The 13,795-nt window shown below is 49.9% G+C and overlaps 1 pseudogene; it reads right to left on the minus strand.

Moving 5' to 3' along the window:
* Window positions 1-11,356: 11,356 nt before the first annotated feature.
* LOC149357457 (uncharacterized) lies at window positions 11,357-13,519 on the minus strand (annotated as a pseudogene).
* Window positions 13,520-13,795: the final 276 nt, after the last annotated feature.

The following is a 13,795-nucleotide window of genomic DNA, read 5'->3' on the forward strand; positions in this document are numbered from 1 at the left end:
CATCGATTCGTAGGGTGCTCAATATCTTCGGAATAATTGCCAATTTTCTTCCTATTACTAAGCCATTCTCTTGAAGTGCCGCCGCTGTGGCTCAGTGGTTATGGCGCTCGTCTGCTGACCCGAAAGACGCGGTTTCGATCCCGGCCGCGGCGGTCAAATTTCAATAGAGGTGAAATTCTAGAGGCCCGTATGTTGTGCGATCTCAGTGCACGTTAATGAACCCCAGGTGGTCGAAATTTTCCTGAGCCCTTCACTACGGTCTCCCTCAGCCTGAGTAGTTTGGGATGTTTAACCAGCATAAACCATTCTCTAGACCTTCTCCACTAATCCTCTAGACGTCTCTCAATTGTTTATACTTTTTGAAAATTGAGCATGTGTTAATGTCGTAATGTCCTCACCCCGATTCTTCGCGGATTCCTGCAGGGGCATCGTGCACTGAGGGTTGGAGGCTCTTACAATGGAGAAGAATATGTTCTATCGATTCGCTGTCTTGCATGTAGCAACAACAAACGTCACCTGTGGTGTCAAATTTTCGCCGGCGACACTTCTTCCTAAAAACCTACAGCCATAGCCTCGAAAAGTATACCACTCCCTTTGGAATTGTCGAAACAGTTTTCCCCTTTAAGATTTATCCGTCCTATAGAGCTAAAACGTCGGCTTATCTAGCATGTTCTTTTGCCAGTGAGTACTTTGTTTCAAGTTTGTCTTACTACCGCGTTCGTCCCTTTGACATTTGTGTTTATTAATAAGCAAGCCATGTAGTTCTTAGCCTCCAGGTATTATCAATACTGCATCGCTATAACCTGAAAATGTTCGCCGTCCATCGTTTCTGAATTATATGCACCAGCCATTCTTCATTCCGCACCTTACTTTTTGCCTCACGAGCTTCGGATGTTGGCCCCCCATATAACCTTGAAATGCTTCATTAGTAGTGTTCACGTGTGCCCCCAAAACAAGCCTACCGACTGTCCTATGCTTTATTTCAAGCGCCGAATCTGTAGCAGATCCGAAGCCCACCACAACGTTTCCAAACATTAAGCCCGGTGCCATTGCGCCTGTACAGATTCCCGAAATAACTTCATATTTGATATATCCCCATAGAGCAAGATTCTTGAAGCTGCGTTTCTTTTTGATTTCTTTAAACTTTCTCTCTTTGGTCTCGCATGCAGTCTCTGCCATCATTTATCCAGATACCAAGAAACTTGGAAACCTTAACTATGGTAACTTGTTTTGTATCGTGATCGAACAAGGATGATTATAATAAGCCATGACTGCCGATTTTTAAAGGCCTAATTTCAGGCCTAGAGCATCCGGCGCTTTTCGGCAAGTGTCTGCCAAGTCTTGAAAGCCTCTCGCGCCGTCTGGTAGAAGAACGATGTCACCGGTATATATCAATCCCGGCACGACTTGTCTCCACTTGGTCTCTTCGCCGCCACGACTCAGTAAAACTTAGCCCGCTCGTTTCGATCTCCCGTTCAATCTCCGTGATGTATAACATTAATGGGAGTGCTGATAAAAGACATCCCTTCCTACGTTTCTTTTAACCACAACTTTTTCTACACCTTCCATTTCCTGCAAATTTACGGCTACGCTTTTCTTTTAAATTTCTGTACACACTACTATTGCGTTGCCCACACCCAGTTTTCCTAAATTCGCCTTAACAGGGCGTGACTTCCATTGTCATAAGCACCTTTGATGTCTAAACAAGCCATCGACAGTGGTCGTTCCTCGCTTGCAGCAATTTCGATGCATTGTGTGACTGCGGACAAGTTGTCGTCTAATCTACGTCTTCATCCGCATCCATTCTGCAGTTCTCTCAAAACCTCTGCCTTTCCAGTTCAGCGTTGCAGTTAATCCTTGATGGAATGGAAAGCTGGGCTAGTTGTAGGTTGTTCATGATGAAAATTTCTGGGCGCGAACAAACAAAGGACAGCGAAGAAGGCGCTTGTCCTGTGGTTTCTTCGCTGTCCTTTGTTCGCGCCCAGAAATTTTCATCATGAACAATCCTTGATGGCTTGCATTGGTATTCGTTACAATACCATTAGGTTCCGTGTCCTTCACTTTACACAAAAGCTACTGGAAAATCAAGAACGTGTTTCCTCGCACAGTTGATCTCCGAATAAAATCGTGCGCGATGCGAGTGACATTGATTTTGCGGGCAAGTTTTCTGTAGCCATGGAGAACTGCTACAGAGATTTAACTGCACTTGTCCCATTGTGGACCTCAGATAGGCTTTGACGCGACGGAGGCACTGAAACGATCTTGGAGATGCGCATGACATGACTGGGACCGTCAAAGCAATTCTGACAAGATTAGCCACCTCGCGCAAAAGATCTCGCAGTTGCTCACCGTGATCAGTCGGATCATTTGATAGTGAACTGGATCTAAAAGTTTTAGTGCTGTCATCCTTCACCTTTCTTGGTGGACGACTAATCATGCTCGCGGCAGTTTAAGGCTTTGCTTAAGCCAGTGTTATTCTTCCAACTTTTAGGCAACTGCTGTTCTTTGGTCGACTTGTCCAAACACATATGAAAGAAGACATGCTGCCCCCTGGCCCCATCGTTCAATCTCGCGTGGGGGGGGCACAGGCCCACGGAAAAATTTCAGGGTGCTGAAGCCCTCTGGCAGGGCGTCTCTGTCACACTGTAAAGAATTTGCACGAGGTAAAATGAACTTTTAAAACAACTCTTTCCGCAGCCTCTAAATGAAACTTAATTCCCTCACTCGAAGAGGATCGTGCAGGATACTGCCATCCACCCATAAATCTAGGGAAAAATCCTTAAATGTGACTTGAGCGTCCCTCATAGCCTGAGTTGCTTCGGGACGTTAAACCCCAATAAACAAAAAATGTGACTTGAATTCTTCTCCGCGTAATATTTTTCACAGGGACGACCATTTTACTCATTCACTGTGGCCAGCGGGCATCCGCACCTCTTTTGGTCTTTCATCGCAGTTCCGCCTCATCCGAAATTTTTTAAACCGTAAAAGCAAGACACTGCCTGCTGGCACAAATCTGTAGCCCCAGATGGACAGTACAAATCCTCGTGGCCTACGACTTGTGTAAGCCGCATTAAAAATCATAGTGTATCGCTGGGTGAAGTATTTACTCTGCAGTGCACACGGTGCATGATTTCGAAGCAACCTAAAGGATATATAGTTTTTCCAGGAGAAAAGACTCGGCGTGAAAAAAGTTGAAACTTGTCCTCTTGAATCAGATAGGCAATGACTCTTGATCCTGCCTCTTGAATGTGGATCAGTGAGCATTAATTGCAGCCCCTCTGGTAAGAAAGCTTCTCTGAAGAGTATGTTGCAGCCCTTGTAATTTGCACTGGTGTTGTTTGTGCGGGAATGAAAAAAATTGAACGCTGCGTCTTTTCCTTCACAATCCGAGAGCACATATTAACTGATTAGACTTCTGCTGCGGTGCATAAAACAGTTTTATGAAACCAGTGTTTGCAAGTCATCCAAGTGGCGTTGTCTAATACCTGTGCTACACGGGAACGTTCGATTAACATCTGAGTCGAATGGCATTCGAGGATTGGAATGACATTCGAACTCGACCGACTCCCGCGGTGCTATACGGCATTTTCCAAACGCATTCGAAGCCTCAGCTCGTTTTCAGAGTACAGCGACGACGACGGCGGCGGTCACACTAGTCCGACAACGGCACTATATATCACGCTCAACAGCAGCATGGGATTATAGTGAAATATCTAGTTTACTATGATGTGATTGTAATGGGACATGTTTTTCAGGCCAACGACACCGACGAATCAGATCGGCGGGCGGTCAGCCTTGTCGGCGGCTGAGCGAAAGCACGGTGTTGAGGCGGCGGTGTGAATATGTTCGCGCTTCTACATCAGTGAAACGAACGGCTATATTTCACATGCGCACAGCTGAAAAAACACCAGCGATAAGCGCTTGCCAAATTAATTTCAGTCAACGACGATTCCGTTTCCTTCCGCAACGACTAGGCCTAACGACTCCGCAGGGTTGGTTCTGTGATTCCGACGGTTGTGAAGAAGGAATCAAAAGCTTTAGCGAATGCAAATGGTCACCGAGTGTAGTTTTAGTGACAGTGACCTGGAATCAACTATTGCTTACATCGCAGGGCACGCATATGATGAACGGGAAACGCCGGTGTGTCCCAGACTGCCGAGCCATGCTTTACGGCCAGCAGGAGTCGTCCCCGTCGCTAGCTTATGGATAACAAGTTAGGCCGTTTTAGTTAAAGCGAACGGTCGCCAAACATACTTCTAGATAAAGTAGTTTAAAATAAAGTACTGATCACGTCGGACGAAGCCGGGACAGGAAGCGAGAAGCGCCGGTCCTGCGCGATGTCAACAACCCGGCTGTCAAGTGTTTCTCAGGCGTGCAATCGTATCATCGCTTCCCACACATTGTCGCACTGCGTAAACAAGCACGGGTACAGCCGGTAAAAAAGAAAACAGGTTGGTTTGGTTTGGTTTATTGGGGTTTAACGTCCCAAAGCGACTGAGGCTATGAGAGACGCCGCAGTGAAGGGCTCCGGAAATTTCGACCACCTGGGGTTCTTTAACGTGCACTGACATCGCACAGCACACGGGCCTCTAGAATTTCGCCTTGAAGAAATTCAGCCGGCGCGGCTGGGATCGAACCCGCGTCTTTCGGGTCAGCAGCCGAGCGCCGTAACCACTGAGCCACCGCGGCGGGTTAGAAAACAGGCTGTTTAATAGAACTAAAGAGCAGATTGCGTTTTATTTGCGTTTTTAGAGCAGATTATTCTCGAGGGCGTCCAAAATAATGCTGTGAGATTTGTGTCCAGTAATTACAGCTTCTCAACTAGTGTCACGTCTCTTAAAAACCACGTTGGCTGGGGATCTTTAACTAACCGTAGGAAACATTTGAGATTACAAATCATGCATCCCATCTATTTTGGAAAGCTGAGCATTGATAAAGACCGGTATCTGCTTCAACCTCACTTTTTTTCTAGACGAGTTGATCATCAGTGGAAGATCCGAGAGATTAAATGTCGCACATATGTTTACAAAACCTCGTTCTTTCCACAGACGATGTAATGTCTCAACTGTCTGCGAAGGCGCCGGTGCGTCTCATTGATGACAAGTATACCGTGGAGAGCATAAAGGCGGATAGCAACCATGGCCTGGAAACAAGCACTCGTCGACGAGGGTTGCCGTAGAGCGTGGCCGTACACGGAGCTCAAGTTCGCATCATTTCGAGTGGCCGGATGAGGCAGAAGATATACAAGGCTACCCGAGAACGGCGACCTTGCCCAGGTGCGACGGCGTGGGCATAACACAAGCAACGCTGGCTTCGCGCCGGGGTCGGTTTACCGAAACCCGCCGTTTGGAGAAACGTACACATCGCCGAGAAGCAAGCCTACAGGAGGACGAGCAGACCCGCCGAGAACACGATCTTCCAAGTTCGCAGCGTGAGAAACAGCGGTTGCCTGCGGAAGGCTGGTGGTGTGTGTGCTCACGTGCTGTGGCTTACGTGCAGGAATTCGAGGGCGGGCCTTTATGGTGCCGTGTGAAAAGAATGGCAATTTGTGCTCTTCGATTGGTGCGTGCCCAAGGACAACAAGGAGACAAACCAAACCGGCCAGGGCAATCAGAAAGCGCGGTACTGGATTGTGAGGGATTGTTTGTGCTTCCATCGTCAGATTCACTTGACCGAATTCTTGGAAGGGTGACCAGAGACACTCTCATTAAGGAGCAGGCAGAAGATCCGACGCTCAAAGATATGAGGGAAACGGCTAAGGAAGGTATAGCTCGTAAGAATGTGCGCTTCCTAGTGAAAGATGGAATATTGTATCGACACTACAGCTGCGCCAAAGGCCGTATGTTCGACCAGCTGGTGGTGCCGGCCAAGTATCGGGCCGACATTCTGACCCTTTGTCACGGAGCAGGTTGGTCGGGACATTTGGGGGTCCGTAAGACGAAAAACCGTTTGCTGTCTGAATTTTATTGGCCCGGCTGCTTCAAGGACGTCGAAAACTATGTCAGGGCATGCGACACTTGCCAGAGAGTGGGGAAACCGCACGATAAGACGAAGGCTCCACTCAAACTCGTACCCCTGATTTCGGAGCCATTTCATCGGTTGGTGATAGATATCGTGGGACCGCTCCCAGTGACAAAATCAGGGCATCGATACTTGCTGACTGCTGTTTGTCCAGCCACAAAGTTTCCAGAGGCCATCCCCATTAAAGAACAGAGTTCTGTGGAAGTAGTCAACGCACTACTGCCCATATTCTCAAGAACAGGATTTCCTCAAGAGATTCAGTGCGATCAGGGTACGATGTTCACGAGTGTCCTCACATCCGGTTTTCTGGAGAGGTGCGGGGTCAAACTAATTCATAGCTCTGTTTATCACCCGCAGTCAAACAGCGTTGAACGGTGCCACTCAGTAATGAAGCGCATACTGAGGGCACTTATCTTTGAAAAGAAACGCCAGTGGGACGCATGTGTCCCCGCTATGCTATTTGCTTTTGCGGACAGTCACTCATGAGGCGACTGGATTTAGTCCGGCAGAGCTAGTGTACGGGCGGACCTTACGTTCACCGTTACGCCTACTAAGGGAATCTTGGTAGGAAAAAGGCACAGACCCTACGGTGGTCGAATATATATTGGATTTGCTAGGTAGGCTTCACCGATGTCGAGAAATCGCAGAAGCAAACATGAAAGAGGCGCAGACTAGGGCAAAAAGTTATTATGACCGAAATGCGAAACTTCGGTCGTATCAAGAAGGAGACAGAGTGCTTGTTCTGTGACCCTCGCGAATGAACAAGCTCGAGGTTCAATGGGAAGGACCGTTCAGAGTTGTGAAAAAGATTTCCGATACGAACTACGCCATCGAACGGAAAGGAAGGCGCCGAGAGATCATGATTTATCATCACAACCTCATGAAACGATATGTCGCAGATGTAGAGACAGTCAACATGGCTCTTAACGTCAGTGAGGAACTAAACACAGAGATTCCTCAGCTGAAAGGCTCTAAACAAAGCATTGAGGCTGATGAGGTTATGAGAGTAGCAGCGCCTGCTGAGGGCCTGACCGAGGCGCAGTGGGCTGACTTGCACAGTTTAATCTCCGAGTACGACGGTCTCTTCTCCGAGAGACCAGGGCGGACAGCGCTTGTTGCTCACGATATCGAGCTTACGTCTGATGTACCGATCAAGTTACGGCCTTACAGAATGGCGCCCCGTCAGCAGGAAATACTGAAGGAGGAGGTAGAACGCATGCTCGAGCTTGGAGTTATTGAACCGTGCGAGAGTGCCTACGCGTCTCCTATGATACTTGTGGAAGTTCCGGGCAAAGACCCTCGACCTTGCGTAGATTATAGGAAGTTAAATGCAATAACCAAAGATCAGATCTACCCTATTCCGAACGTAGAAGAGCGCGTAGAGAAAGTGAGTTCAGCAAACTACGTATCTACCTTGGATTTAGTCAGGGGCTACTGGCAGGTACCTATACCGAACGAGCTAGCCAGTACGCCGCTTTTGTAACACCTACGGGCACCTTTAGACCCCTTGCCTTGAGTTTCGGTCTAAAGAATGCGCCATTTTGCTTTTCCAGGCTCATGGACCGAGTGTTGAAAGGCGCGGAGACTTACGCTCTGCCCTATTTGGATGACATAGCTATATTTTCGGCTACATGGGAAGAGCACCTTTGTCACCTGCGAGACATATTCAACCGTCTGATGAACGCAGGTCTAACTGTGAAGCCCGCAAAGTGCCAAATGGCGCGAGCAGAAGTGAGGTATTTGGGGCACGTCGTGCGGCAAGGCAGAAGGAGACCGGATGATTTGAAAGTCGAGGCAGTGGTTGAATTTCCGCAGCCACAAAACAAGTCCGGAATAAGAGCGTTTCTAGGGCTTACGGGTTATTATCAAAGATACATACCCCGTTACTCTGAACTTGCCGCTCCATTGACAGACGCACTGAGAAAAAACTCGCCAGAGAGAGTACGGTGGAGCAAAGAAATGGACAGTGCTTTTCAGGCGCTGAAAACAGCCCTGTCCAGTTCTCCTGTACTGCGTGCGCCGAGATATGATAGACCCTTTGTCGTTCAATGCGATGCAAGTAACCGTGGATTAGGGGTTATTCTCTGTCAAGAAGACGAAAACGGGAATGAACATCCAGTGCTCTTCGCAAGCAGGATGGATGGATGGATGGATGGAAAAACTTTATTTTCGTCAGAGAGCATGTGTGGACGATTCCGTGTTAGATGGCCATCAACCCGTGGCTGACGGCGACCTGGGTGGCCCACTCCACGGCCCTGGTCTGGACGACCGGGTCTGAGCTGGCCAGCACGGCCTCCCACTGCTCGAGGGAAGGATCACGCATAATGTCCGCCGGTGGCGGTGCTATGCTACAGCTCCATAATACGTGGTCATAGGTTGCCAATTCGTGACACCATTTGCACTCCGGCTGAATGTCCGGGTAGATTTTGCTCAACACGTATGGGTTGAAGAAACATCTGGTCTGCAATCGGCGCCAGACGCATTCCTGCGCCTTCACCAATTGCTTGTCCGGGGGTGGGTAAATCCTCCGGTTAAGTCTGAAATGAGTAGTAATGTCATGAAAGGATACCAGCCCATCTCTCGTGGACCTTCCCGGGACGTCCGGCTCACCTACTCGGCTGACGAAACCTCGAGCATTCATGTGAGCCGTCTCGTTCCCAGGGTTCCCAGAGTGTGCAGGTACCCAGACAATTTCCGCCTCCGTAATCCCTCGCTCCGTGGCCCGATTCAACAACCGCGCTGCTGTGACAGATATTCTGCCCCTCGCCAAATTTCGGATGGCTGTTTTTGAATCGCTGAAGATCAGGTCAGCATTACTACTAGTCATAGCTAGTGCTATTGCCGCTTCCTCTGCAGTTTCTGGGGAGCGGGTTTTGACTGATCCAGAGGCGATCAAGTGGCCCCGCCCGTCCACCACCGCAATTGCAAATGCATCCTTGTTCTTATACTCGGCGACATCTACATAGACTGCCCCGTCGTACTTCCCGTACATAGCATGTAAAGCTTTGGCTCTTGCCTTCCTGCGGTCCTCGTGATGTATTGGATGCATGTTCTTGGGCAAAGGTTTTATGTACAAGCCCTTGTGCATTTCCCGCCTCACCTGAATTTTCGTGTCACCGGCTGGAACGTCAACTCCAATGCCGATCCTTTCCAATATGTCCCTCCCTGCTTTTGTTTTTGAAAGCCTACCGAGCTGCATAACCAAGTGCGCCTCCCGTAGTTCTTCTAGGGTGTTGTGCACCCCTAATCCCAGCAGCCTTTCGGTAGACGCATTCTGAGGCAACCCGAGGGCCGCTTTATACGCCTGCCTAATCATAGCCTCCACCTTTCCTTTTTCCGCCGCGTCCAGCTTCAAATAAGGCGTCGCATACACTATTCTACTGAGCACAAATGTCTGCACTAGCTTACACAAGTCTTTTTCCTTAACACCTCTCTTACGATTGGCGATTCTCCTGATTAGCCGCACGGTAGCATTGACCGTATTTTTAAGCCTTTGCAATGACTCGCTATTCTTCCTGTTAGTCTGCAGATACATACCCAGGATCCTGATCGTTTGGACCTCAGCGACCGGTACTCCCCCCACTCTCACCTCTAAAGGTGGTGGCGGCACATAGTGCCTCGCATGTATCCCTCTTGGTTTATCCCTCAGCACAAAAAGCTCGGACTTGGGCTGAGAACACGAGAGTCCTGCTTCCCCTGCTAGCTCCTCCACAATATCCACCGCCTGTTGTAGAGTTTCTTCCAACTGTGCGTCACTGCCTCTTGTTACCCATAGAGTAATGTCATCCGCATAAAATGTATGTTTAAGTCCCGATATCCCTTGCAGCCTGGGTGGTATTTTGATCAGGGCGAGATTAAATAGGAAGGGCGATAATACCGACCCTTGCGGTGTCCCCCTGCCCCCCAATGGGAAGGGATCCGATTTCATTTCTCCGACTACAATCTCCGCAGTCCTACCCTCCAGAAACGATCTGATGTACCGGAAGGTTCTACCCCCCGGTCCTATGTCCGATAGGTTCCTCAATATTGCCTCATGGGTAACATTGTCAAAGGCCTTAGTGAGGTCGAGCCCCAAGATAGCCTTGGTGCCCGTGCCGTACCCAGGATCAACCACGTCTTTTTTGAGCTGTAACAGGACATCCTGCGTCGATAAATTAGCCCTGAAGCCAATCATTGTTTCAGGTATCAACTCATTGTCCTCTACATAACCCTGAAGCCTGTTCAGGACTACATGCTCCATCAATTTGGCCAAGCACGACGTTAGCGAGATGGGACGCAGATTCTCAATGCAGAGCTTCTTCCCTGCTTTAGGAATAAATGTAATCCTAGCATGCTTCCACTCTGGCGGAATCTCCCCGGCCGCCCAAAATTTATTCATTAAATTCGTGAGTGCCCCCACTGACTTGAAATCCAGGTTCCTCAGCATTTTATTAGTAACCCCGTCCGGACCCGCTGCTGACGTGGTACGAAGCTGGCCCATTGCAAACTCTACCTCCGCCACCGTAAAGTCTGCATCCAATTCAAGGTTTTCCTCCCCCGAATAATCCGGCAAGCAACCGCCCGCCTCTCTGTTTATGTAACGACTTCGGAGTTCATGTATAAATTCCCCAATCGTGCCTTGATATCGATGCACTAACCTAGCCATTTGCCCCTTCTGCGCAGATTTGGTTGCCGCCGGGTCTAAAAGGTGCCTCAACAACTGCCATGTGTTTTTGCATCCGAATTGCCCATTCATCCGGTCACAAATCTGCCCCCACTGTTTGCACTGCAACTCCAATGTGTACGTTTCGATTTCTCGTTCTAGCTTGGCCATCTTCCTACGGAGGACACCATTATGCCTTTGTTTCCTCCACCTCCGAAGGAGACTCGCATGTGCTTCCCACATGTGTAACAATCTAGAGTCAGCCGTAAAGCCCTCCTCCTCCGTCGGAACCTCTTCTGTGGTACTCTTCACGGCCTGCTTGAGTGTGACAATCCAGGCTCCTAAGTCCTCGATTTCCCCGTTCACTGTGTCATTCCTGTATTGCCGAAATCGGTCCCAGTCCGTCACTCGAGTTCCTTTCACCGTGTCTTTGTGCTTAGCAGCACTAAATATCGTGGAAAGGATATAGTGATCACTTCCAAGTGGCTGTCCCGTGTTTACCCACTTTGCATCCCTGATACCATTCACAAATGTGAGGTCTGGAGAGGTGTCTATGCTCACGCTGTTGCCTATCCTGGTATGATCTAGCGGGTTGTTCAAGATCGTCCATCGCAGGTCCTGGGCAACCTGCCAAAGCTTATTTCCCTTCGGGCTGGCACGGAGGTAGCCCCACTCCGGATGAGGCGCATTGAAATCTCCCACCACGATGAGTTGAGACCTAGCCGCTAGCCGTTGCGTCTTTATCAGAAGGTCTGGCAAGCCCACCCCCTTATCTTTTGGAGAAGAGTACACATTAAGAACAAATAGACTCTTATCGTCCTTTCTTTTGGGCAAAATCTCCAGCAGGACGTAGTCCTCCCTGCTGCTATCTATGGTATGCTGAATCACTGTGGTGTTGCGATGGACTAACACGGCCGTGAAGACGCTCGATACGCCCCCTCGATCAATCTCTGGTGGTGTAAATGTCTTAAATCCCGGTAATTTCACCGAGCCGCTAGCCTCCTGCAAAGCTATAATGTCCGGCTTACTATCCAGATTTTGTATGTGCAACTGCAGGTTCCCCCGCTTGCGACGGAAGCCCCTGCAGTTCCACTGCCAAACCTCAATTTGCTGGCGAGGGGCCATGGTGAGGCCCTAGGTTCACTAACATCGGCGCTTGGCCGACTACGGGAGGCAATCTAACCTCTAGCATAGCATTTAGCTGTTTAAACATGTCCATTACCTGGGTCTGGAAACCCCGCATGTCATTGGTGAAGGCGTCAAGACGCTGCTCAATGTTGCCTAGTCTAGCTTCTATCCTGTCGACCCGGCCTTCCAACCTATCCTGTCTTTCTTCCAGTTTTCCTACTCTCTCCGCAAGGGTAAGCATGTCCCTCTTAAGACAAGTGACTTTAAATACTGGCTGCGGCGTGTCCGCCGCCGAAGTTTCTGCTACTCTCTTTGCCTGAGCTCCCTCATCTGCCGGAGGTGGCCTTTTGACCGTCCCCCGATTCTCCATTTTCTCCACTTCCATAGCTGTGTTATCGTCCACGCGAGAAACGTTCGCCTGCGCCGCTTGCTGTGGGGCCTGGGCCAACGGCGTCTGTACCCTTTCTACTCTGCCGGTTTTAAGCGCGCGTTCCATCTCTGCTATCCTAGCTTCCATCTTTTTGATAGTTTCGGCCTGCTGCAGCACCTGCCTTTGTAGCTCCTTCTCTCGAGCAGTCTCATTTTGGGAGCCCGCGTTGGGCCAGCTCACCTTTTTCCTCGTGGCACTTGGGCTTCGTCCATGACCGGAACCTTGCCCTCCTCCTTTGCCAGGCTCGGGTCCGGGCAGTGGCGGGAAGGAAGCTGACCGGTCCCTGCTCTTGCTATCGCCTCTCACACCGCTAGATGACCGCTTCCTGGGCCTCGAACGTCGCTCCTCCTTGCCAGTTTGGCTCTTGTCCTCGTTGCTCTGCTGCAGACCCATCGGCTGCTGACGGGCTAGGCGAAACTTGCAGTTCCGACTTCCCGTGCTGTGCGCCCCATGACACACGATGCAGTCCGGCGTGCAGGTCAGCGACTCTCCCTCCGGTGGTGCAGGATGTTCTTTCCCGCAGCGGCGACACAAATTAGTCTTCGGACGATAGCAAACGTCCGCCCGATGTCCCACTCGTCTGCAGTTATAGCAGGTCTCGACTAACTCTCTATATGGGATCACAGCGTACAGACAGTCAAAGGCGATTCAGATCACGTTCGGGGGGAAGCGCGTTTCCCTCGCAAGCAGGAAGCTAACAGCGAGAGAGGAGGCCTATAGTGCATGTGAGAAAGAGTGTGCATGCCTCGTTTGGGCATCCCAAAAACTGGCATGCTACCTCTACGGAACCCCGTTCGTCTTTGTGACCGATCACTGCCCGCTGACATGGCTATCGCAAATGTCAGGCAAAAACCCCCGATTGCTGAGATGGAGCCTTGCGCTTCAAGAATTGAGTTTTCATGTGCGGTATAAAAGAGGAAAGGCGAACGCGAATGTCGATGGCTTGAGCCGTGCCTTTTAACCGCCTACAGGAACACGGGGAATATTCATCGCTCTTTTAAGTGTTTATGCTAAGTATTGTTGCAGTGATTCTTTCTTTTGGCAGCTTATGTAACCTAGTGACTTTTTTCTTCCTTCTTCTGCTAAAGAAAAACACCACAGTACAGTGTGACAATGACCGCGAAATACGATATTGGGCAGGACCTTTCTTATCATGCAACAGCCTGGTTGCCAGGAAGCTTTTGCTGGCGCTTGCTTGCTCTGTGGCGCTAGTCTTTACCCTTCAAGTGTCCATCAACCGGACGATGATGCAGATCTCTTACGTCGAGCAGCCGACACTCCTCGCCGTCCGAGATCATCCCGTCGGCGGAGGAGCTGTAATGTCTCAACTGTCTGCGAAGGCGCCGGTGCGTCTCATTGATGACAAGTATACCGTGGAGAGCATAAAGGCGGATAGCAACCATGGCCTGGAAACAAGCACTCGTCGACGAGGGTTGCCGTAGAGCGTGGCCGTACACGGAGCTCAAGTTCGCATCATTTCGAGTGGCCGGATGAGGCAGAAGATATACAAGGCTACCCGAGAACGGCGACCTTGCCCAGGTGCGACGGCGTGGGCATAACACAAGCAACGCTGG

Source organism: Amblyomma mixtum, chromosome 3, assembly GCF_055824585.1.
Source record: "Amblyomma mixtum isolate Tamu chromosome 3, ASM5582458v1, whole genome shotgun sequence".
In the NCBI taxonomy this organism is placed as follows: Eukaryota; Metazoa; Arthropoda; class Arachnida; order Ixodida; family Ixodidae; genus Amblyomma; species Amblyomma mixtum.